Below are 22,749 nucleotides of genomic sequence, written 5' to 3'. Positions count from 1 at the left end.
TGTATTTACACGATAGTTGTTTATGTAATGCTTTAAAGAAAGCCTAAATGAAGCACAGAAGCCAACACTAACGCAGAAGACAGTGGGAGTTAAGGAACATGCTCCTGGGGCAGTCCAGAAAATGGCAAGGCATAGTGCCTGCACCATAAGGATTCAATAAAAAGGATATATTTCTCAAAAAGAACTTTTGATAAAACCTCGATGCATGCACAACCTATGATTTTTAGGCTCTTCTTCCTGTGATTTTCAGGACCTCTGTTTGTATGTGCTTAACAAAAAAAAAAAAAAGCCAGAACAGACTGTTCCCAAAATTCAACCCTTCTCAGGAGGTTTTGTGCATTTTGATAAATGCAAGTAAATGTGAAAATCAAGCTCAAAAGTCTCTCTTCAAGTAGGCCTTTTCCAAATCCACACCTCTCTTCCTTTCACTCAGATACACAAACCTTCCAGTACTTCTGAACCTATGTCACAAGTCCAGAACAGTCTGACTTTCAAGCTGGAGCAGCAGCCCGGGTCTTGGCTCTCAACAGCACAGCACAGCCCCTTGCCTTCACCTCAAAGTATCACCTACTCAAAATGAAAGTGCAAGAAAAAGCCTTCACAGATAAAAAGCATGTTGTAGCCTTAGGCCTGTCAGCATGGCACATGTCTAAAGAGAAAAATGAATCTGCATGATAGACTTGAAATGCAGGTGCCTGGATGGAAATGAGAATTTCCACAAGCAGGCATACATATGTTTAAAAAAAAAAAAAAAAAAGGGAAAAAAAGAAAGGGATGCTCATTTGCAAGAGAACACAGGACAAAAACCAAAGCTACACCTGTAAGAAACATGTTTCTTTGCCAGGTGCCTTAAAAAGGTTGTATCTTCATTTTAGACTCCAGCCAAAAAGATTAAAGCCATTTTCACCCTCACCCAAATCACCAAGGAGACCAAACCTTCTCCAGCTTTTAAGTGCAGTGAAGTTAGCATTGAGGGAGGATTCAAGAGAACCATCTCCCAAGCTCCAGATCACTACCACTGTTTCACAGCATCCTCCTTGCTGCTGATGCTCCCTCCCTCTGCTCCCATGCACCAGCAGCTCTCAGTAGGCTCCCCCACCAAAACGCCACGCACAACTGTGGAAGCATCTTGCTGGACAGCACCACACAATCAGTGCCGTCTATTTCTCATAATCGTACCTATGGTCTGGCAACACCGTACCCATAATCCAGACTGACAGCATGCAAGATCCTACATCTCCCAGGGGAAGCTGAGCTTCAGCTCAGAAGGATGCCTCCAGCAATGGGGAACTCTACCAAGTTATGTACTCTTATGCAAGTTTGGGGTTTCTTAAACATCTGAAGGGGGGTAGGGGGGTGGGGAGGGGAGGGTGCGTGTGGTAAAGAAATCAATCCAGTAATCCTTGTTGATTATACTGACAGTAATTATACTTGTGTTATGCCAACAGTATCTTCAGTCTCGACAGTGCCAGTGCTTTGAGATAGCTTGACTGCCTCATGGATGAAATGAAGCTGTAGGTTTTAGGCCACTAGAAAGAGGACAATAAGTGCTGAAGGTGATTTGGGAATGCAGGACAAGCACACCAGCTGGATACTGGTGCTGTCTGTAAAACCACTCTATTCCTACCCAGGGTAGAAAGCATAGCCCAAACTTTGCTCAAATGATTTCTTCTGTGAAAGCAGAGCAGTGAAGGTGCAAGGACACAGAGGAGCACAACTCATAGACAAGCTGAAGATGACAATGTGCCAGAATAATCAGATGAAGCTCCCACAGACCTGAGCATCAACTGGGCATTTTATGCAGCTTCAACCGCCTTTGCTGTGGTGACCTACCATGTCCCAGAGCAACCAGCCCCATGGAGCCAATGCAGGTGCCAGGCAGCTGGGACCTGCCTGTGCCTGCTGTCACACATGCCCCCCACAGTGGGGATGGACACGTCCCTGTGCCACCCAGCCACTCTACTCCTTCTTCTTCCAAATAAACAAATAGAACAGAACAACAAACCCCCTAAACCCCACCTACCTCCCTTTGCAGCCAGGTGTTGGTAGATTTATTGAACTGGTTGGGTTTTTTCCTCCTAGATGAAGGCTTTAGATTTCACATCAGGAAAGAACTGCTCACGGTCTAGAGGGCTTGATCTGAGTGATACACTAAAAGCTACCATCCTCCAGTTATTACATGAAATATGTCCAACTCCCTCAATATTTTAATAGATATTTTACAATATAAGTACACTGTGTGGGAAGAGACAGAACAGTCACCACATCACAGTTTTCTCAGCTGGATCCTGCCCAGCTGTGGGATCACCAGTGAACAACTGATAAATTTAAGTCCTGTTCTGACACTGGTTCCTCCTGTTGCTTTTGGCGAGTTGCTTAACACCCAGCATGTCCAAGTTTCATTGCTTTATATATATATATACATATATCTATGTATACATACATACTGTAGAAATCATATTTATTCAACCTCCTACAATGTTCAAGAAAGCAACGAATTATGCTAAAGCATTTGAAAGCGAGACAGAGATCAGGAGCCTCAAGAGAATGAGCAGTGATTTTACATCAGCCCACAGAGCTCCGGAGTGAACAACCATCCTCAGCCTTTGAAAATCAGGACCCTTTCGAGGGAGCTTAAAGGCAGGTGAAAAATTACTTGAGGTCTTTGGAGGGGGAGGAAAAAAAAAAAACAAAACACACATATACACACAGAGATGATCAGAAAACACCACAACCAACCCAAAGCACTTATGGGCAAACCACTGATTTGCAATTCCAAACCACTTTTCTGCCTGAATCCTCCACTTACTATCTTATCTGATCTCTCAGGGAATCCCCTGAACATATCTACTTTGAAAGGACCTCTCAAGCTCTACTCTGAGCGCTTCTAAGCACGGAAGGTTTCTGTTTTTTAGGGATGGGCGTAAAGTTATGACAAACTAACAGCTTTTTCATGTACTCTCTTTTCTGGTGGGTTTTATTTTTGGTGTTGGTTTGTGTTTTGGGGGTTTTTTTTGCACACTGCTGTACCACTCATTTTCTGGCAAGACTATCCTTATCAGGTAACTCTGCTCTCTTTGCCAAATAAAGGTTGCCATACCCAACAGACACACACTTTTACTGGCCCACCACATGTAAACATTAGCCTAAAATAAATTCTAAGGCAGCACATATGCCATGATCTGTATCAACAATATAACAAGTAAGTGCTGCTTCACCAATATTCAAGAAATGTTTTAAAGTCTGCAGCCACTGGCAATTCTGGTGTTTTCAGCTAGAACGGTACAAAATCACTGCTAAGAAACACCACAGACACACTGCATCACACCAACAGGGTGGTCATGTTGACGCTGAGGCTGGTTGAAGACATTGATTCTTTTTACTACCAAAATGTCCTACATTACATGACCTCAGAACTTCACAGGCCTTATTCAAATCCTCCAGCAGCCTCTTAACACGACAACGTTTTCCCATTCCCACTTTGTGGACAGAAGCATGCAGATGTGGAGGAAATGGTGTAGCGCCAGTTAAGGAATAACAAAGTCCCGAACTTCTGACTGCCAGCTTAAATTTGCAGGCTTTGCATTAATGTCCTTTGTCCAAAAATCCATTTGCTGAAATGAGTAAGAAAGAAAGAAAGAAGGTTCCTCCCCTCTCCCCTTGTCATTTTGTCTTCTAGGAGGAAAAAAAAAAATTACCTTCAATTTGGAATCAAAATCCTTTCAGCAAAGAATTTTTGAGGAACAGTGCATGGAAACACCTGTTTTAAGTGGGGATGTTAGAAGCCCAAAAAACAGTATCAAGAATAATGATGCTTTTTTGAACAATCAGTATCAGTCTGTTCCCAGCATTATTTTTGGAAATGGTATAGCTAATATGACAGCTATGATTTGGAGCCTTCAAAAGGCGTAAGCTATTGGCATTTTAAATACATTACATACAAACATGCACGCACCCCTACACCCACACTAACTCTGAAGATTTGTTCTGCTCCTGTCTGCTGGCTCTTCTGAGTGTACTCCACAACAGATTGTTTCCTTCTCTCATTGCATTTTTTTTTTCCTATAAGGGCTTTACACCAGGCATCCAAATATAAAGGCTATGAAGAGACCTGCATTAACATACCACACAGCAGAAGGGAACCTCAGTGGCTAAATGGACATAATCAAGCCTTTCAATTACACTATTACCCAAAAAGGTGTGGGTGGCTTATTACCAAAGACAGCATTTATTTTGAAAAATGGAAAGCACCATTAGAAACACCTAATATAACTCCTATTAACTTATTTGAATCTAGTCCTGAGCACATTGGGTTTGTAAGTGTCTGCTAACAGAGCATTCTGTTTGCCTAATTAAGTTTTCAGTAGGGTAAGCTATAGTTCTCATGCTTATATAGGGTGCTGAAAAAATCACATATAAACCAATGCCTAGCTTGATTTACCTTTATTGTATGAGAATTTGCTACAGGCTTTTCAAGAACTGCTAACTAATTTTCCATCAAAAAGGACAATTGCTGGACAAATTCCCAGCCCAGCCCAAGCGATGGGGAAGACAGACAGACTTGCCTCTAAGTTACAACTCTCCACGAAATCCCTATGGCACTTATAGACCCTTTGGTTTTCCTCATCACTTTTTCCCCTTGCTGGTCCACATTCTGAACCTTGAGCTTATTTCCCCAGCCGTGCCGGCAAGCAGCACCATAACACTCTAGCTGGGGAACATCAAGCAGAGGAAAATTACCATTAGCCAAAAAAATTACTCTTAAGAGGCTTAGAAGAAATCTCAGGGAATCAACTCAGATCTCCATGACAAATAATTAGCAAAATAAAGATAAAATACTGAAGCATCTCAGCTTTCCGCTACATTCCAAAGCAGCTTATTTTCTCCTTCAGTTTTATTCTTGCTGCATTTAAAATGCTTGCTTGCAACTTTCAGAAAAGAAGAAAAGGGAAAAAAACCAAGCAACAACAAGAGTATTTTGCCCAAAAAGACACAATTTCTGCCCACCGAATCCCTGCACCCAACCCTGCTCCAGGCAGGGCCCCCGACCCGTGCTCCCATGGGACCTGCTCACGGGGTGAGTGCTCCTGGAACAGGCCCAAGACTTTTTAAGCCGTATTACAGCATTAATATAATTTACAAAATGGTTAAAAATCAGAATGTTTTTCCTTCGTGAAAAATAACACACTTAATGCTTTTCATCTGGCACATAAAATTTACAATACCTCCAGGAACATTTTCTTTGGTTAAATCAACACTATTGGTACTTTTTCAGCCTTTAAGCGTATTACAGCCCCAGCTTTTTATGGGTTTTTTTGGTTGTTGTTTTCACCCATTGTAATAAACTTTTCAGAACCAGAAACGATCGACAAGAAAAAGCATTCCCATGTCAAACAATTTTAACTACTGCTTTTAAAACAATAATAAAAAAAAGGGGGGGGGGCTTGAAACCCGACTCATGCAGTAACTATCTCAATGCAATTAATATAAAGTAATTATCTGTAGGGCCAAACTTCCCAACTTCAGCACTCTCCCCAGAATTGTTTCCATGCTGCTTCCATCAGGCAGCTGCAGCAGATGTTGGCTGTTAAAGGGCGCAGACGACACAGTTCATGACTTCTCGGAGGCGGCCGCGCGCCACATCTGCAGTCGATGAAGGCGAGTGCAGAAGTGTGGCAGACAGAAAGAAAACGTCAGCCAGGCCAAGCACAACCTTCTTCTGTGCTGGGGCTAAAAACAGAGGGGGCGTTTGCCCCGCTGCTCCGGCCAGCCTGGCCAGCCCTGGGCAGCGCTGCCGGAGGAGCATCCGGGCTGCGGCGAGTTCACACCGAGGAAGCAAACGGCGGCAGCAGCCTCCGACTGCCGCTCCGCACTCAGCTCCTCATTAACTGGGCGGCGATCCAAGTTCATCTGGGCCCCAGAGAAAGGCAATGCTTGTGTTTAGACCGCACAATACTGACATAACATTAACAGATTTACATATGCAAAACTGTGAAGCAACAGGCATTCCCCCTCAATTGACCCACAGCTTGTAGTGGCTGCCGAGTTATTCCCTGCTTAGGCTCTGTAACCAAGTGGGCGTCATGCGACTACCATCTGGGTACCACTTATTTAAAGCTGGCAGTCTCTCTGTAATAGGCAAGCTGGCAATAAGCAGGAAGGGAATAAATTGCATCATTTAGTTAACATCCACTTGCTTTGCGGCTGTTAAAAACCCATGACTGAATAATAATTTGGTTATTTCTTTTGCCAGACAATGCTGTCAGCCAAATCGTACTACGCATGCTGCAAAACGTCAGCTTGCAAAATTTCCACTTTAAAAATAAATTAAAGAAATTTGCAGTATAATGTGAGCTAAGAAGTTTTCCTAATGCTAGCAACTCAAATGCAATCAAGTTCTAAAAATAAACTTGGACTACCGTAGTCACCAGATTCTGCTTTTCCCTAAAATCTTATTCTTTGTTTTTATCAGCCACCTACTCCAATCCATTAAACTTGCCAAACATCAGCAACCTGGCCTGTAATGAGCAGAGGAACTGGGATCCGCTCATAGGAAGGCTCATTAGATCCTAACACATCTCCATTTCACGCTACCGACTGCCCTTCTCATCCTTTGCCTTAATTCATAGATTTTATCATTTCCTTCTGTCTGACACAACTGCTTTCACAGAAATCGGTATCAAAGAAAGTGGCTGAAACCCTAGACCGCTGAAATACAGCTAGAACGTACCCTTTGTTTAAAAAAAAAAAAAAAAAGGAAGAAACAAAGGGCTTTTGAAGTGGGTTTCTCTTTGGGGCTCTTTAGTTTGCAGAAAATTAAGTTACCAATAGTAATCAATTATTTTTTTTTGGTCCCAATTTGCTAGAAATACATTCTGGCACACATATAATCTCAATATCCATCTCTCTTCGGGACTTAAGGGAAAACCCATGCCGAGTATGCCTTTATACTGCAAACATAACAAGGGTTTGCATTATACAGCGGGAAAAGTCAGAAGTAATGTTTCCATCGAGATTAATGGCAAGGGAGAGCCAAGAGCACAGTCCACAGGTAAGAGTTTGCTCAACACAGGCTACAGCATCTCTGTCTTTCACAAAACCAGGCTCGCTCCTCCCTCATTACATTTTGAAGGGACATCAGGGACTCTGAAGTGCAGAAACAATTTAAGACAACTGATAGTAAGTGGAAACCTGAGTTCATTAGTAACTCACTTCCAGTATTGGCAATGCAGACAGCCTCGGGGAGAGGATGCCGGAGCAGAGTCAGGCTGCCGTACGCCTCACACATCTGCAATGGGCAATCAGCAATGACGCCTCCAGCATCCACACCAGGTACAGGGCTGAAAGACCACACAGCCAGGCAGAAAGACATCAAAAGCAAATGGGAGACAACCGTTTTCCCCTCCCTATCCCTGTCTTGTCTCCACTGCAGGTCTAGGGGGCTAATGCAGAGCCACCAACCTCCACCCCACACCATGTTGTGACACGCCACTGGCAGCAGGGGCAGGCAGGTACATCAAAGAGCATGTATGGTTTCAGTACGGGTAACCCCTTTCATGATCCAGCAGCGATACAGGATAGACAAGGTGCAATGGGGTCTGCACCACTCAATCTCAGAACACCTCCTGAGCCAACACACATGATGATTGTCCACTTAAAAAAAAAAAAATCATTTGGAAAGAGATGTTTTTACAGGCTTCCACCACACCATGAAGCTCTTGCCACTGCAGTTGGGATGTTCAGCCAGCCCAAGGTGGGTAGGGAAACGCAGGACCCACAGCAACCCACAGCCCACCACAACAAGGGACTGCCACTGTGGAATGCAACAGGGCAATGGACAATCGTTAACTGCCTGCAGGCTTTTACGGAACAGTCACAAAAGATAGAAGAAGATAAGGGTTTTATACAGCATGATCCTGTACCAACCTGACAAGACAGTGGTCAGATGAAGGAGGAGAATTAAAAAAGGGAACAGAAACAGAGGGCAGAGAAAAAAAAAAAAAATCTGTCAGAGGAAATGCAATGCCAGAAACTCTTCTAGGACCCGGTGGCTGGATGCCAACTCAAAAGTCTCCAAAAAAGTAAGGCTACAGAGCCCCTGGAACCACCCTGATTAAAAAAAAAAAAAACCCACACTGTGCATGCTGAGGTTTGTACTTGTGCTTGCTGTGCATGCTTCGCCACTCATACCCAGGAAGTCTCAGCCTGAAGTACTGCTCTGGAGAGGAGACCCAAGGCATCCACTAACTTTGGCAAGTAATCCTTTGGAAAACATACATCCCCTAAAGCATCTGTATATCGCAGAGAGTGTTTGAAAAGCTTCACAGTCCTGAGCCTTAGCACTTTTAATTGCATACACCATACCCAAGATCATCAACCCAGTAACGCTGTCATACACGTGGTACATTACCGTATGGTCAATCTCCCTAATTATTCTTGAGTTATTTTTTCCAGTAGATCTACAAAATTATCAGCATAAATCTCAAAACATTTACCAGTCAACAAACTCAGCACAACAGACATAAGCTTGGCCTTGACAAATAAAAAGACTAAGGAAAATGTATTTATTTGTAGCAAATGTCCTTTCCTATAACCGTCAAATAGATTACAACTGCATTTCTCTCCTCGCATTGCACCCTGGGATTCAGACATTTAACTAGCACACACTACACTCCTGGATTAATCATAAATAGAATATATTTTTAAGTGCATTAATTATGTAACAGATGCTTCCAGGATTCCAATGGAGGTAATTTTTAAAATCCCAGTGTACAGTTTTATGAATCTGTGCAGTTTCAAGGTTGTTTTCAATTTGTGCTCAAGACTACACCTATTTAAAACCAAGAGGTAATCAACCACTACATTTTTTTTTTTTCAGTGGAGACTGGAAGACGTACCCTACACTGTTAGCGTTGGACAATCTGGCTGCCGATGGAGGTCCCTCCTGTTTCTTATGCAAACCTGCGGTCATGGCAAAGAGTCATGTGAATGCAAAATTTCTGCATTTGCCTTCTCCTATTAATTTCTCCTCCTCAGACTAATTTCTGCCATTCAGAAGCCTCAACCTTCTCCGGCACATTTGCATTCAGGTAACAGATATATTCAGTGGCATACAGTGCACATGGAATCCCGGGGCGAGGGACAGGGTGCTCAGGGGCCTCCAGAGAGCACTTCCTTTATTGATGGGGTACCATAAAATAACTCTCATTGCAATGCAAGCACAGTGGCACAGTACACAGGGTGGGTGGGCAGAGAGCCACTGCCACTGCTGCACAGTAGAGCTCCAAGTCACCTACCAAAAGCTCTCTGACCCACAAGCCCCGTGGTGTCTTGCAGTAGTAGCTGTCATCATAGCTATACCTTCAGAGGTCCTGCTGTTGGCTTGCTTTGAAAAATGGAGAAAAAAAAAATTATTTTACCCACAAAGACTTTCTGCCATACTACAGAAAATTGGGGTTTACCTCACTTACCTTGATGGTAACAAACATGGCATATCCAGGTGCGGGGAATACATGCAGATCCACAGTATTTTCTTGCTAGCTAGTTACTGGGAAAACACTGCTCAGTCAGCTTCAGCTGCTAACAACCATCAGCAACTTCAGTGACGACAACTAGAGCTTGCAGGTCTCCTGGCTATGGCACTACAGTGACAGACACTGGCGGGGGCAGTGGGTGGGACGGTGGAGATCTCAGCAGCCTTCAGATGGCTGCACTGGAGCGCCATGGGGCAGGAGCACCACAGCCTCCATGTCTTGGATGCGAAGTTTGCTTTCCTCTCCATCTCTGCACATCATACAATTCTTGGCTCAAGTCACAGACCTCCTCACAGAGCTTCACCTCTGCTTCTGTTTGTGACGCTTAATTCATAATGACTTGGAGGGGCGTTTTTCCAGGCACTCGCTGCATGTGCAGCCTGCCAAGCAGGACAGCCCACACTCTGGTAGCACCAGCTTGGGCTCTCCCTTCAAGACACCCTCCAACTGGTCTAGGAGGCAAAAGGAAAATATAGGAGCATGGAGGGCAATTAAGGTTCCAATCAGATGTGATGTTGACACATCAGAACAAACAGTGAATAACCCTAACACGACATGAGCGTTATTTAGCAGCATGTATAATTGCACATGCAGAATATGAAACCTCAGCGACTCGGTGAAGAGGGGGGGAGGACAGGACCGGTTCAGGACTGCAGCTCTGCTCACCTGCACATCAGCCACCCCTGGGGAGACCTGGCAACTCCGGTTGGGCACAAACCAAGTAGGAAGAAAAGGTGAATAATAAGTATTTTATTCCTACTAAGTATTTTATTCTAACTGCTAGTCCTTTCCAAAAAAAAAAAGGTAATAATTAAAAGTGAGGGTTAATGCTTTGATGCTTCACTTCACAGACTGCACATTCAAATTCCTCAACAAGAAAATGCAAAAACAGGTAGTTAACGGGCCTTCAGCTGAAGAAGGCAGACAACTTTGTGCAACACCAGGGAGGCCCCAGGGCGGGCAGCTGTGTGCCTGTCTCGCTCTTGGTCTCACTTCCCCAGGCACGCTGCAGCCAGCCTCCCCCTGCACGCCAGTGACAGGAGCCGCGCAGGTGCAGCCCTGTCCAGCAGGCACCGGGCACCCAGCCTTTCCTCCCACTGCCACCCTTACTGCTTCTCCACCCGCCCCCAAAATTATCCACCGGCTCTGAAGTAAAACACATGGGGCATGGAGCAGCCTCATCCCACCTCATCAGCAGATGCTGGTTATACAGCAAGGCTTGGTGAGAGTCCAGGACACCCTGCAAGGCTTGGGGAGAGTCCGGGACACCCTGCAAGGCCACTCTGTAGTGCTAACCTCTTCTGGAACACTCTACCGATTGCTTCCCATCGCAGCACAGGGACAGCCAAGCAAGCCAAGCTCTCATGGGCAAGCAAATGCTCCCATGCAGGGAGGGAGACCGACCCAAAGCACACAGCCTCCCTGTACCACCTCGTGCAAGGATTAGGTCCCTGCCAAACTGTGGCATGACTTCACCCCCATAATCCCCGCGATACATGTGAATGCCAACACCATGCCAGATTATCAGTAAGGTGATAACACTTGTAGGCTTTACCTGCTTGGCATGGTCCAAGCAAGGCTCCCTCAGGGCTCCTCCAGTTTCACTTCCTCCTAACATGCACCTGCATCCATTTCAGAAGCAATAAAAGCATAAACCGTATTTAAAGCTTTACTCAAACCCCCAATATAAGCCTCAGCGAGCCCCACGCTACGCTAAGCCCCTACACCAACACCTGGGCTCACAGGCGGCCCCACCGCAGTCGGAGCCCATGGTGCTGCACATGGCTGTCCCTGCACAGGCGGACACTGGCAGCCACGCTCCCTCCCAGCCACCTTTGCATGACATCGACATCTTGCATGACACCAAGTGAACAGAGGCTACAGGTCAGACCCTTTTTGGTGCAAATCCAACGTGACAACGCTGAGTTCTGGCCATCTATTTCCTTATCAACTTCTGTTCTTTAACTCAAAAGTTAGCTAGCAGCCTGGATGCAGTTTTATCCAAGTTTTATGTGCAGCTGTATTTGCTTATCGTACAGATAAGTGATTATAAACAGAGCAAGAAACAACAGTAGCTAGTAATCTGGATATCTCTCAGCACCCTCATCAAAAATAACCAGCCTCTGGATCAGCGCATCATCTACTGCTACAGGGAAGAAGAAAACCCAAAGATGACCACGTGCCAGGCTTTTCAGTATATGCCTGTTAACGACTTCAGTACCTGGCACTAAGGGAGCAGCATTAAATTAACAGTTAAATGAAAACCCATACTTGTGTTAGCTTTGGCAGGGGGGTCCCATCAGCAGGCGCTGCTGGGAGCATGCCCCAGGGCAGCCGGGCAAGGAGAACTCCTCCGCCTGGACAGAGAAGAGCTGGCCCAGACACAAAGCCGCTGGCAGGGGTTTCACACTGCAGCAAAGTCAATCAAGGGGCCAGAGGTTCATCAAGGGGGCAGCGCTGACCCCCTGGGACCCTCCTCTGACCTCCACAGAGCCCAGTGAGGATGCTCAACTGGCAGAAAACATTTTTTTCCAGCTGAAGTTAGTTTTCTGCTGGTCTAGCTTCCCACGTGGTCTCACTCCCCGGTCAGGCAGAGTTAGCTGAAGCACGAGGGAGGGAGGCGATGGGACGCACCCAGCGACAGATCTAAATCTACGTAGCTGCCACATGAACCAAGTCCTCACTCCGTACAGCACCAAGCACACTGTCAAATCGTCTGTGAAAGCAGTGTCAGCCTTCATCTGAGGAAAAAAAAAATACAAAGGAGATAAAGGCTTTCTAAGGAAACAATTCTCATTTGATACAAGTCATGAAGTTGTGAGCGTGCTTGAGTCACGACACACGTGTGGACCATTGTAATGCACTTGCAGAGCAATGTGTCCTCCTCCTCAATCTGCTGAGAGCAACCACCAGGCAGAGGTTGACATGCGGAGGTGATTCAACGCCGATGAACAGAAACATTAAGACATGCTGTTCTTAAAACGGGGGCTGTACCTGACACTACTTTTATTTACCCAGAAAAGTTTTCTGCTCCGTACGCCCTTCTCCTTCCAATTTATCCATGGCATTAAGCAGAACCCCCATCCTACCCTGGATGGCTTGCTGCAAGTAGACAGTGCTTCCAATACAGGCAGGTTTTTTTCTCTTTTTGACCTAAGAGAAATACCAATTGGAAACCTGAATATTATTTTTTAACTCACAGGGCATTATGCATAATATCTTCCACCCCCTCCTTCTGCTTATGGCATAGCGCAAGGCAGGGGATGGGGGGGATGCAGGGGGGGGGGGGGGGAAATCTTCCTACCAGAATGTAAATATTTGTGCATAGCAAGAACAAAGTATTTCCATAAAACTTTCAATAAAGAATGACTGCAGGCCAAATTTTACCCTTAGAGACAGGCACATAACTCCAGCTAAAGTTACTCAGAGCTGCCCAAGTTTATGTAGAGGCCAACTCAAGCATGCTGCATTCACATACAGAAGGACCGTGCTCAGGAGCTGCAGCCAGACTTCCAGCTCTTTCTCAAAAAGCAGACGAGATCTGCTTCAGATCAGTGAAGAACTTTAGAGATGAGTCAAACCTGCAGGATTTGCTGCAATACTCGCTGCAAAAGAGGATGTGAGAACTGGCAAGTACGCTATGTTTACTCACTGTGCCATCTAATTCTGGAAACTTGAGCTGAGATTCTGCGTTCGAGCACGACTCCGAGGGGCGGTGGGAAGATCCTGGCCACGTTACAAAGCCACTCGTTGGGCAAAAATGCCAATATCTGCTTAAAAGGGGTCACGGGCTGACACAGGCAGAGGTCCTGCAGCTGGCAAGCAAAGTCTCCCTAAGGTAGAGACTGCACTGCATCTCCTTCTAGCCCAGGGGATGAGCCTCCACAGGCAAAGGCTCACAAGAGGAAAAGCAATGCTCTAAAAATCACGCACTGCTTCAGTTAATGACACAGATTTACACTGGGTGTTAGCCTGTTTCGCTAAAAAAAGCCAACCAGATTTTTATTTATTTTTTTTCCTGGTGCAAACTGTCCTTTATAGGGACTATTAATATCCCTCTTACTTCAGTTTAAGCTATACTTCTCTTCCTTGTTCTCCCACTGACTTAAAAGATAACTTGCAAAACAAGATCTAATTTATCTCTATCTTTTGTCCTCATCCCTTCCCTCCTGTTACCGCCTGGACAGGTGGACTGTTTTCTAGGGAAACCACAGCATGAAGCACACAGTTTAGAGCTGCTACAATATTCACATTTTTAAGCAGAAAACAAAAGAAGATACCTGGTTTATACTCAAAAGATCCCCTTTGATTCTGGTCTCACATAACGACCTCTGTCTTGCACAAACGAATAACTTAGATAAAACACCCTGCTATAAACAGCCATCTCAAATAGCTGCAAAGATATTCCTCACTATCAGACACCAGGGAAGACAAACAGCAGTGGACGGCAGCCACCAGGAGATTATGCTGAAACAAATGCATTTTTATTTTTCCCTTTAAATTACGGAAGATTATCATTTTACTCAGCAATGCCCCTTATTAAATTGAAGCTCTCCACATCAGAATTAAATACGTCCTATCTACTCAGAATGAAGTGTATTATTTATCACTAATATTTAATGACAAAAACCTGATAACTTTCTCCGATTATACCACTGATTTCCTCCAGTCATGCATCATTGGCTCTGCTGGTCATTAGCATTATCACAGTGCATAAACTCTGGCTTATGCAGCAAGTTTGATAACAGAGCCAGACGCCTATAGCTACTATTTTTCAGGTTGTTCAGATTTACTAGTTTACCTCTCTATGAGCATGCCTCTAACTAATGGCATCTATTATAATCCCTAAAAATCTTATTTAATAAATTCCCATTTCCATGCAACACGTTTCTGCATGATCAGAATTCCTCAGCAAATATGAAGTATTGGCTGAAAAAAAAGTCGTATTTCCCCTTCAACTGTCTCGGGACCCTTTTCCAGAAAGACCATATTCGAGGCAATCTGAAAAATAAACTGGAAATATCTAGTCTCCTCCAACTGTTTAATGCTAGGAATATGCTGGATAGGCTTAAAATATTTTAGTTTAATTCACAGGTAATGTTCCATTTCAACTTTTATGAAACAGTATTTTTTGAGTGCTGTATATACTGTTTTCATAGAAGTGAATAACAAAAAACCAAACCAAAGAAACAAATGGGAAAAAAACCCCACCAAACCACCCCCCAGAACAAACATACACTGTAGGACATCAGCTGAAATATACCAAGATGGGTTTCTCCCATTCTCAGTTAAATCCTGTAACTGAAATGATGGATTAGAAAGGTTTCCTGGATAAAACCACCATTCCTTACACTACTGGCCTTCAGAAAACTCAAGATGGGTTAGCCAGAGAATAACTTTAAAATACTTCTACAAACAACAATTGTGCTGCATACTTTTGACATTCTTCTTTCAAAGCCCTTAAAGAATCAAGTAATTTATCACTGAAAAATACATTTTCACTTTTCTGAACATATAACTCAGGAGCTTTACAAACCTAATACACATTATCTGAACATCAATGCACAGGCATATCATTTAAAACTAACAAAAACAATTTAGTACAAGCTATTTCAGAGCTTCCTTCTCCCAGCACTCATTTAATTCAGTCAGAGCAGGATGAGGCCCTTGACACAACTCTCTGATTAAAATAAATTGCCAAAGTTGTTAGCACATTATTACTATTGCAAAACTTACTGAGAAAAATCTCTCCTCTCTATCTGCTAGATACAGGCTATGATGTTCTGTACGAACATCCAGATAGATTCTTATTGTATGTTATGCACATGAATATTCAAAGGTTTTATTCTGAGCCAAACTGATTTTTTTTATTTATTTTTTTAAAACTCAGTCTACCCAAGGAAGCTCCCATGATTTCAACAGAGGTATTTGGGGCTCAGGCCACATAACCCAAGCAAAATCTGGCTGTCTTATATACTACACACAGAAATACACCTATTTATGAAATTCACCCGAGGGGGAGGAATAATTTACAGTACACTGATCAACAGAGTTTGCATGATACTGTCTGAAGGAGCCCTATTTGAGAAGTAGAGCAGTTATGAAAGCAGAAAGTATCAATACTAACACAATTGGTGCCACTGTATTATGCTATTTGCCGGGCAGAATTCATATCACTCATAGAAAATTTCTGTTTGGGTACAGTTTCAGTATCACTAACTGCGATATTAGAAGTTGGGGCCATTATATGAGAAACGGCAGCAATTTGATGAGATTATGCCAAATACCGTGATCTCCATCGAGGCAAAAAATGAATTAAGCCCTGGAAGAAAGGCAGGGAACTCGGGAGCACAGGATGCAGAAGCACTAACACAGATGCTTCCCCAGCCCCTGCACCTCTCACCGTCCAGGGGCTTCAATCTGCTCCTTCAAAAATGAAACGGTGAAAAATACTGTCATTGTTCTCCTCTGCCCACCTGCTCCCCTATCTGCATGTGCACCCTCTCCAAAATACACTTTTGACCTTAGTGAGCGCCAGCCAACCTCAAAAGCCTTGCCAGCCGCGTCCTCCCCCGGACTGGGCCGTTCCCAATGGGAATGAATCTGGCTTCAACACCCTCCACACAGCCCAGCGCCAGGTGCTGCTTCACGATGCCCCCACGGCCCCTGCACTGCCACTGCTTTTAAGGGGATTTTTGCCACGGGAGGAAAGGAGGATTTACACCACCGATGTCAATGCAATTTTTCTTTCCAGCGCAAGTACAAAACGTGGGAACTGGGCTGGACAAGCTAAGCGAGCTGCCTGACCGGCTAACAAAAATTTGTCATGAGGTTCATGGAAGATAGAGTTCATGACTCACTGTCAGCAAGCTTACTATTACAACATAAAAGCTATTATTAAAAAAAAATAGAAATGCAAGCACCGAGATGAACACTTTAAGAAGGTTTTAACTTCTTAATCCCGAACAGACCACTCCTCAAAGGCCTGCAATGGGCCCAGCTGACAAAAGTCATAAAAGACAACCTTGCAATCAAAAGACTATCAGAGTAGCACATTCTAGTTGCAAAAAGAAAAACAAACCAACCCTATTTCTGCTCCCTTGGCATTCCCAGAAGTTTCTTGGGAAGAGGCTGACGCTCACCTCCCAGCTCTCCAGCAGCAGAAACACAAACGTCACCTTCACTGTGCAACACTCGGAAGATGCTTTCTAAAACTGATATTGGTTCCTAAAGAAATATCAGTTAATTAATTAATCCTTCTTAATGGAATGATAAACATCCTTTCAGTAAACAAGGCTGTCACGATTTAATGTTTTACTGCATGTTTCATTACAGAACTGGTAAAATTAATACCACTGCCCTCTCATCTGCTGCAACCACTCATTTCTTTATCATCAGTTACATTTTTCACTTCTGCAGAGCAGCCTCTGCCCCTGGCCGAGAAAAAGACTCAAATACACTAAAATCTGCATCATGGTTATTCTGCCGTGAAGCCAAGGACAGATCTTCGAATGGGAACCAAGAGAAACACAGGTGGCCACCGTGCCAGGGACATCAAGGTACAGGGCAGCACAGAGCAACAAGCCCCGGCACAAGTCTGGAACAACTTCATCAGCATCACGGGAACACCACATCGCTGCAGAAAAGGGGCAGCCACTTCAAAGGGAACCAGGGAGGGATGTTTGAATCCCAGCTCAGACAGCTCCTGAATCCCTGCAAACCTCCAGCCGTCTTTTTGGCAAGAACAAAAGTCCCTTCAGGGCTCCACTGCTCGCTGCAATCAAACCCAGGCTCAGGCATGAATTCTGCAGGCAAGTGTGTTGCAGAAACGGGAATTCGGCATCGATTTTTGTGATCAGGTGTTTAGCGGCTGCTCTGAATACACCAGCAATCCCCCCCTTCACCATTTTATCTTCCTTTATCACAAGCTTTTTAATAGACACATGACATTCTGCTTACTGCTGGGCTCTCTCTATTTATCTCTCTCTTAACAACACTTCGGCATCATCGGCTCCGCTATCTAAATCAGCAGTAGTGCATGTCCAGTCACATAAAACTGGAGAGGGTTTCCCGAGATGCCTTGGGAAGTCTGACTACTCCGGTTTACTGATGTGTTAATATGCCCAATCTACTAATTAATGAACAAACAGCTTGGGCTAGGAGCTGGGGGAGGGACACCAACGCGAAGACTGCAGAGAGCCCAAGGAAAGACACTTGACCCTAATTGTTAGCAACAAGATGACAACACTGATCGGGAAGTACAGCTAAAACTCGGATCCAACATGAAAGGAAATGTCTGGCGAAGAGGGGAAAACTAACGATGCCGATAAAGGCTCCATCTAACCTGCCGAACTGTGCCACCTTCTGTCGAGCTGTTGGTGCTCAGCACCTGAGCACCCAGCCCGGGCTCCCCAACACCATGCTCCCGTCGCATCCTTCCCTCCATGACCAAATCCTTACCCTCCTTCTGCAGCCCTGCAGCTCCCAGGATGAACACCCAAGCCAAGGAAAGCTAAGAGTTCGCCAGACCCACGACCAGGCAACGAGAAAGCACAGCTCATCCTGTCCCTTCCCAGCAAAACCGCCTGCTTTGGCCCCATGCAGAATCCCAGAGGGTGGGTTTTGAGAAGGACCAAAGTTTGGCTGAAGTTTCAGCCAAGCCCAGTTTTTTCCAGGGCAAAACATTCCTCATCTTGAAAGCAGCCCGGACCACACACCACAAAGGAGATGCGCTGGGGTTGCAGCAGCAGGTCCTGCGTAGCAAGCACACACACCAGTACTTTGGGAAACGCTGCCATGTATATTTCAAAATTTGGCAAAAAGGTCATAAGCGCTTTCTACCTGAAAAATCAATTAAATCAACAGTCACACCAGTGCAAGAGACCCTGCAGTACTGTGCTCTGGGCCAGATATCCAGAAGAAAGTTGACTTACAGACTGCACATCTAGCGCTGCCACACCGCAGCTACTACACAACATTACCCCGCTGCACCAGCAGCCCGCGTTTCCAGTGCACCTCTAAGTAACAGCAGCGCTAAACTAACTTATTGAGGAAATAAGCGCTTCTAATAAAACCACAGCAGTGACAAGTATTGTACAGAAAGAGCGATTAGCAGTAAACAGTACACTGGAGAATCATTCAAATAAAATGTTCAGGGTATTTATTTCTGTTGCTTTCCAAGACCACTGCAACTGAACAGAAAACTGGGAGGAAAAAAGCCCACAATTAGTTTCAGAATAGCACTCCCAGAAACACTGCAGCCTATCAGATATATGTAAATATTTTATGATACGGGTTCCATTTCAGTAGATCTGTCAAGATATTTACAGGGCTTGACAGTATTTCTGTCTTTAATTAAATTTTCACACACATACTTTAATGTAATTTAAATAGATTATTAGTTGTCAGAATATAGTATAAATTTTGTTTACGATTTAGTTACTTTAAGTACTTACATTGAGGAAACTCATTTAACCCCCTGACTGAGTAGCATTAAGTGTTGAGATGAGACTTCTAAAGAGCTTCTACTGCCCTTTGCACTCTCGCAATAATCTTAAATTACTACAACTTAATTGCAATTTCAAGGCACTAAAATGGAGATGTTTTAAAAACAGCACGGGGAGGGTCAACGAGAGTAGAAAAATTATTTAGTCCTCCTCAGGTACCAGATGCTTCTTGGAGAGAAACTGATTTTGCTCATGCTCTTCTCTTTGCTCATTTTCCATAGAATACTATCTTCATTTTCAGGATGGTGCTGAACAAAAAGTTATCAAGATTATTCTGGATACTTGCCACACACAAACAGCCATTAGACATAAGCCTGTTCACTTGCAAGCAGGGAAGAGATCGGTGCCAGGAGAATAGAAAGACAAAACCCTAGAGCATATTTGCAAAGAAGACTGCACGCGAACAGAGCCAGCAGCTTCTCTGACTTTGTAGCTCCAATGCTGAAGTAAGAAAAAAAGAGCACGTGTTAAAACGCTCCAGACATCCCAACCAACAAATATCTGATCTCCTAAAAATAGAACAGCTGATTCCTCTACAGCCCAAAATATAGTATTTTTTTATATACATATTAAAAGACTACAGAGTTCCCACAATTAATGACTGCATGACTTACTCCATCCTGCCTTTTTCCCCCTCTGTATACACCGGCATCACCTTGTTACCTACAGCAGCTGCGATTCCCAACACACGGCGAGCTGCAGGAATCAAACAGCACAGTAGTTTGCGAGAGCAGCAGGCTGTGAGCAGCGTTTTTGTCAGTGCAAAAGCAAGCGGTTCGAGCAAACACAAGACCTTCTTCCTTTCTTACTGCCACCAGACATTTTACAAGGATTTGGCCCACAGAAAAACAATCAAGACTCACTATTTAAACATCGCTCTGCTTTAGCGCAGCCAAGCACTTACGCGTGTCCTCAGTGGCATGAAGACAAGGACTCGGAGCCCAGCCATACCTTTCTAAGCATTCGGATAAAGTTTGGTTGTCAGGACCTCTAAGAACGGTCACAAAGACGCTGCTGATCTCTAGCGCACGACGTTTATAAATTCCACTTAGCAAATGCTTTCTGGCTCCTATTGCGTATCATATCTCCGCTGAACCGCTTGCCGGGTGTGAAAACATGCTAGTGTACTGGGGGGAGGGGGCGCGCGGGGGGGAAGGGGGTGGTGGGGAGAAAAAGTTTCAGTGCTGTGAGTTAGCGACACGGACCAAAAGCTGAAGCCAAAGGCAGCAATGCCAGCAGAAGCCCTGGGCGATGCCCGCGTGCCCTGTGCCAGGCCCTGTGCAGGCAGGGTGACTGGCTGCACCCCGAACTCACCTCTGGGGACATGGGGACCGTGCCACAGCCGTGAGCCACCAGGCTGTATTTTCAGAGCAGGGTGCCCCCCGTGCCCCCACGCTGCTGACCACCCCCTGGGCTTCGCCTCCAGCTACCAGCCCCATCCCACCCTGCCTCCCCAGCAAGGACTCGCAGGGAAAAGCTCTGGGAAGCAACTTGCCAGCAAGGCTCATTTGAGGAATAATTACAGTGCGCTCTTTAATTCAAACATCAGCTTCAATACTAACAACAAACAAAACGCTGGTGCCCGAGCTGGCTGCTCCCCGCGAGGTGGGGATCCCTCGGCAAAGCTCCCCCAGCAGCGCCAGCACCGCGTCCATGCACACACGATGCTGTGCTGGATGCGCTCCGGGAGGCACGGAAGGCCTGAGCAAACACTGCGCCTCCAAAGAGAAATCCCGCTACCTGCAAAAACCTCCCTACATCTTCTTCAGCCCTGCCTCAGCTGCATAAAAATATTTCAGCTCAGTGCCTTGAAGTTGCAATTAAATTGTAGTAATTTAAGATTATCACAAGAGCAAAGGGCAGTAGCAGCTCTTCAGCAGACTCCTCTCACCACTTAATGCTACTCAGTCTTGGGGTTAAATGAGCTTCTTTAGTATAAGTACCTTAAAGCAAGTGAATCGTAAACAAAATTTATACTATTTTCTGACAGCATATAATCTATTTAAATTTATTAAAGCTTCTCAGAGAAAATTTAAGATGACAGAAATATCATTATGCCCTATAAATAACTGGACAGCCTTGCAGAAATAACTGTATTTTACATACATATCCTACATATGTGTGTGCACATGTTATTTCATTTGATATACAAATACATGCTGAACAGGTATTTCACAAAAGGAATTTACGTTATCCCAGTTCAATCTCACAATATAAATGACCACAAGCAGTACAAATACTAAATGCTAAACTGCATTCCATAAATTTGCCTTTTTACTACCAGCCTTCTTCCTAATTTTTACAATGCCGTGAAACAGGAATAATTCTGGAGCTACAAATGTTTACAGTATATCATACCAAGGATGATAATGCAAATTTTAGCTCTTAAAAAAAGGTGATCCACTCCACTCCAACAGAAAAGCATATTGCAGCATATGCTGCACAATAATGCTCAATGCATAGTTCTCTGCTCAACTTTCATGCTCCTTCCCTGACCAGCACAAAAACTAGCTGTGTTACAATTACCGGTGGAACAGACTGAAGCAGAAAATGTTTATAGATATTAAAAAACATTACACATTACCCAAAATGGCTTAATAGCATACATGTGCATGTTTAACACACATACTTTTTATTGTCTAATTAAAGTGTATACCATAAAAATCTACAGGCTTTATAATAAGTTATGCAGGACAGTTATGAAACCTTACCTTATAAAAAGTATAAAGTGCTTATTGTGTGATCTGCACTGCTAATTAAAGAAATACTTATGCAAAAAGGTTTCTTGACTCTTCAGTAGATGTGCACTTGGTCTGCCTCCTGATTAATATACATTAGGGTAACAGCCTTTTCCTCAGATATTTTTTTTTAATAGGCATTTTCATTGTTTTGGAATACTTTAAAGAAATGAAAGATAGAGCATACTTGTAAAGTTTGCAGTGAAGTGTTTGAATACAAACATGAAAGTGTCAGGCAACAAAAATAACCTAACTCCCACTGGCTACGTTTGATTAATACTTACAACCTAAACGTTTATTGAAGTAAAGTCAAGTATCTGTTGGTACTCTTTACTACCATTCCCACTAAAAAACTACACAATAACAGAGTCTCTCTAATATAGCCATGAAGATAAGTTACACACAGTTTTGCAAAAATCCTGGCATATCAAAAATAAGGTGCCATCCTGACTGCTTGGTAATGCATTTGAAGGAAAGATACTACAAGTTTTCTAAACTCCAGGAACACAGTCATACAACATACAATGCCTAATCACAACCAAGCTCCTCTACTATACATCAGCACAGCACTTACACACAGAGAAAAAAAACATAATCCATGTTTCCTTACAATTCAGAGATCCAGAAATAAAAGCTGAATTCCACAGAACTTTTACGGTTTTCAACATTACACTACTGAAACGCCTTCTTCTCTGCAGCTCTAGACAGCATAGATAAAATCAAATCCTAAGTCTCTCTGAAAGTGTATACAATGAACTCCAAACCACTATCACTCAAAAAAAAAAAAAAAAAGGGCAACCCAACCCAAACCCAAAACCCAGCCCATGCACAAAAAACTAACTTTGCAATCAAAATCGTAAGCAACAGAAAGCCTTGTTTGAAATAGCAGTTATTTTTCTCAAAGTTATCCTTTGGTTTCACAACAAAGATCAGCATTTGTAATGGTCCATTTCTGCATAAGTGAACATATAG

At 44.0% G+C, this 22,749-nt stretch overlaps 1 protein-coding gene across 9 annotated transcripts in view; it reads right to left on the bottom strand.

Moving 5' to 3' along the window:
• The window catches only part of FOXP1 (forkhead box P1), a 391,136-nt gene that overhangs the window by 365,154 nt on the left and 3,233 nt on the right, over positions 1-22,749 (bottom strand). The window contains exon 1 of one of the 9 annotated variants that reach the window (XM_056335163.1): positions 22,388-22,523. The exons of 6 other annotated variants lie outside the window; for them this stretch is intronic. The gene's annotated coding sequence lies outside the window, so the exon portion shown is untranslated. Of the gene's footprint in view, positions 1-19,943; positions 19,966-19,990; positions 20,147-22,387; positions 22,524-22,749 lie in introns of those variants that run through there. 2 more of the 9 variants (XM_056335161.1, XM_056335164.1) reach the window with 2 other exon arrangements.

Source organism: Falco biarmicus, chromosome 4, assembly GCF_023638135.1.
Source record: "Falco biarmicus isolate bFalBia1 chromosome 4, bFalBia1.pri, whole genome shotgun sequence".
NCBI classification, from domain to species: domain Eukaryota; kingdom Metazoa; phylum Chordata; class Aves; order Falconiformes; family Falconidae; genus Falco; species Falco biarmicus.
The sequence above is the reverse complement of the archived record's forward strand: the minus strand, read 5'-3'. Positions and strand labels throughout refer to the sequence as shown.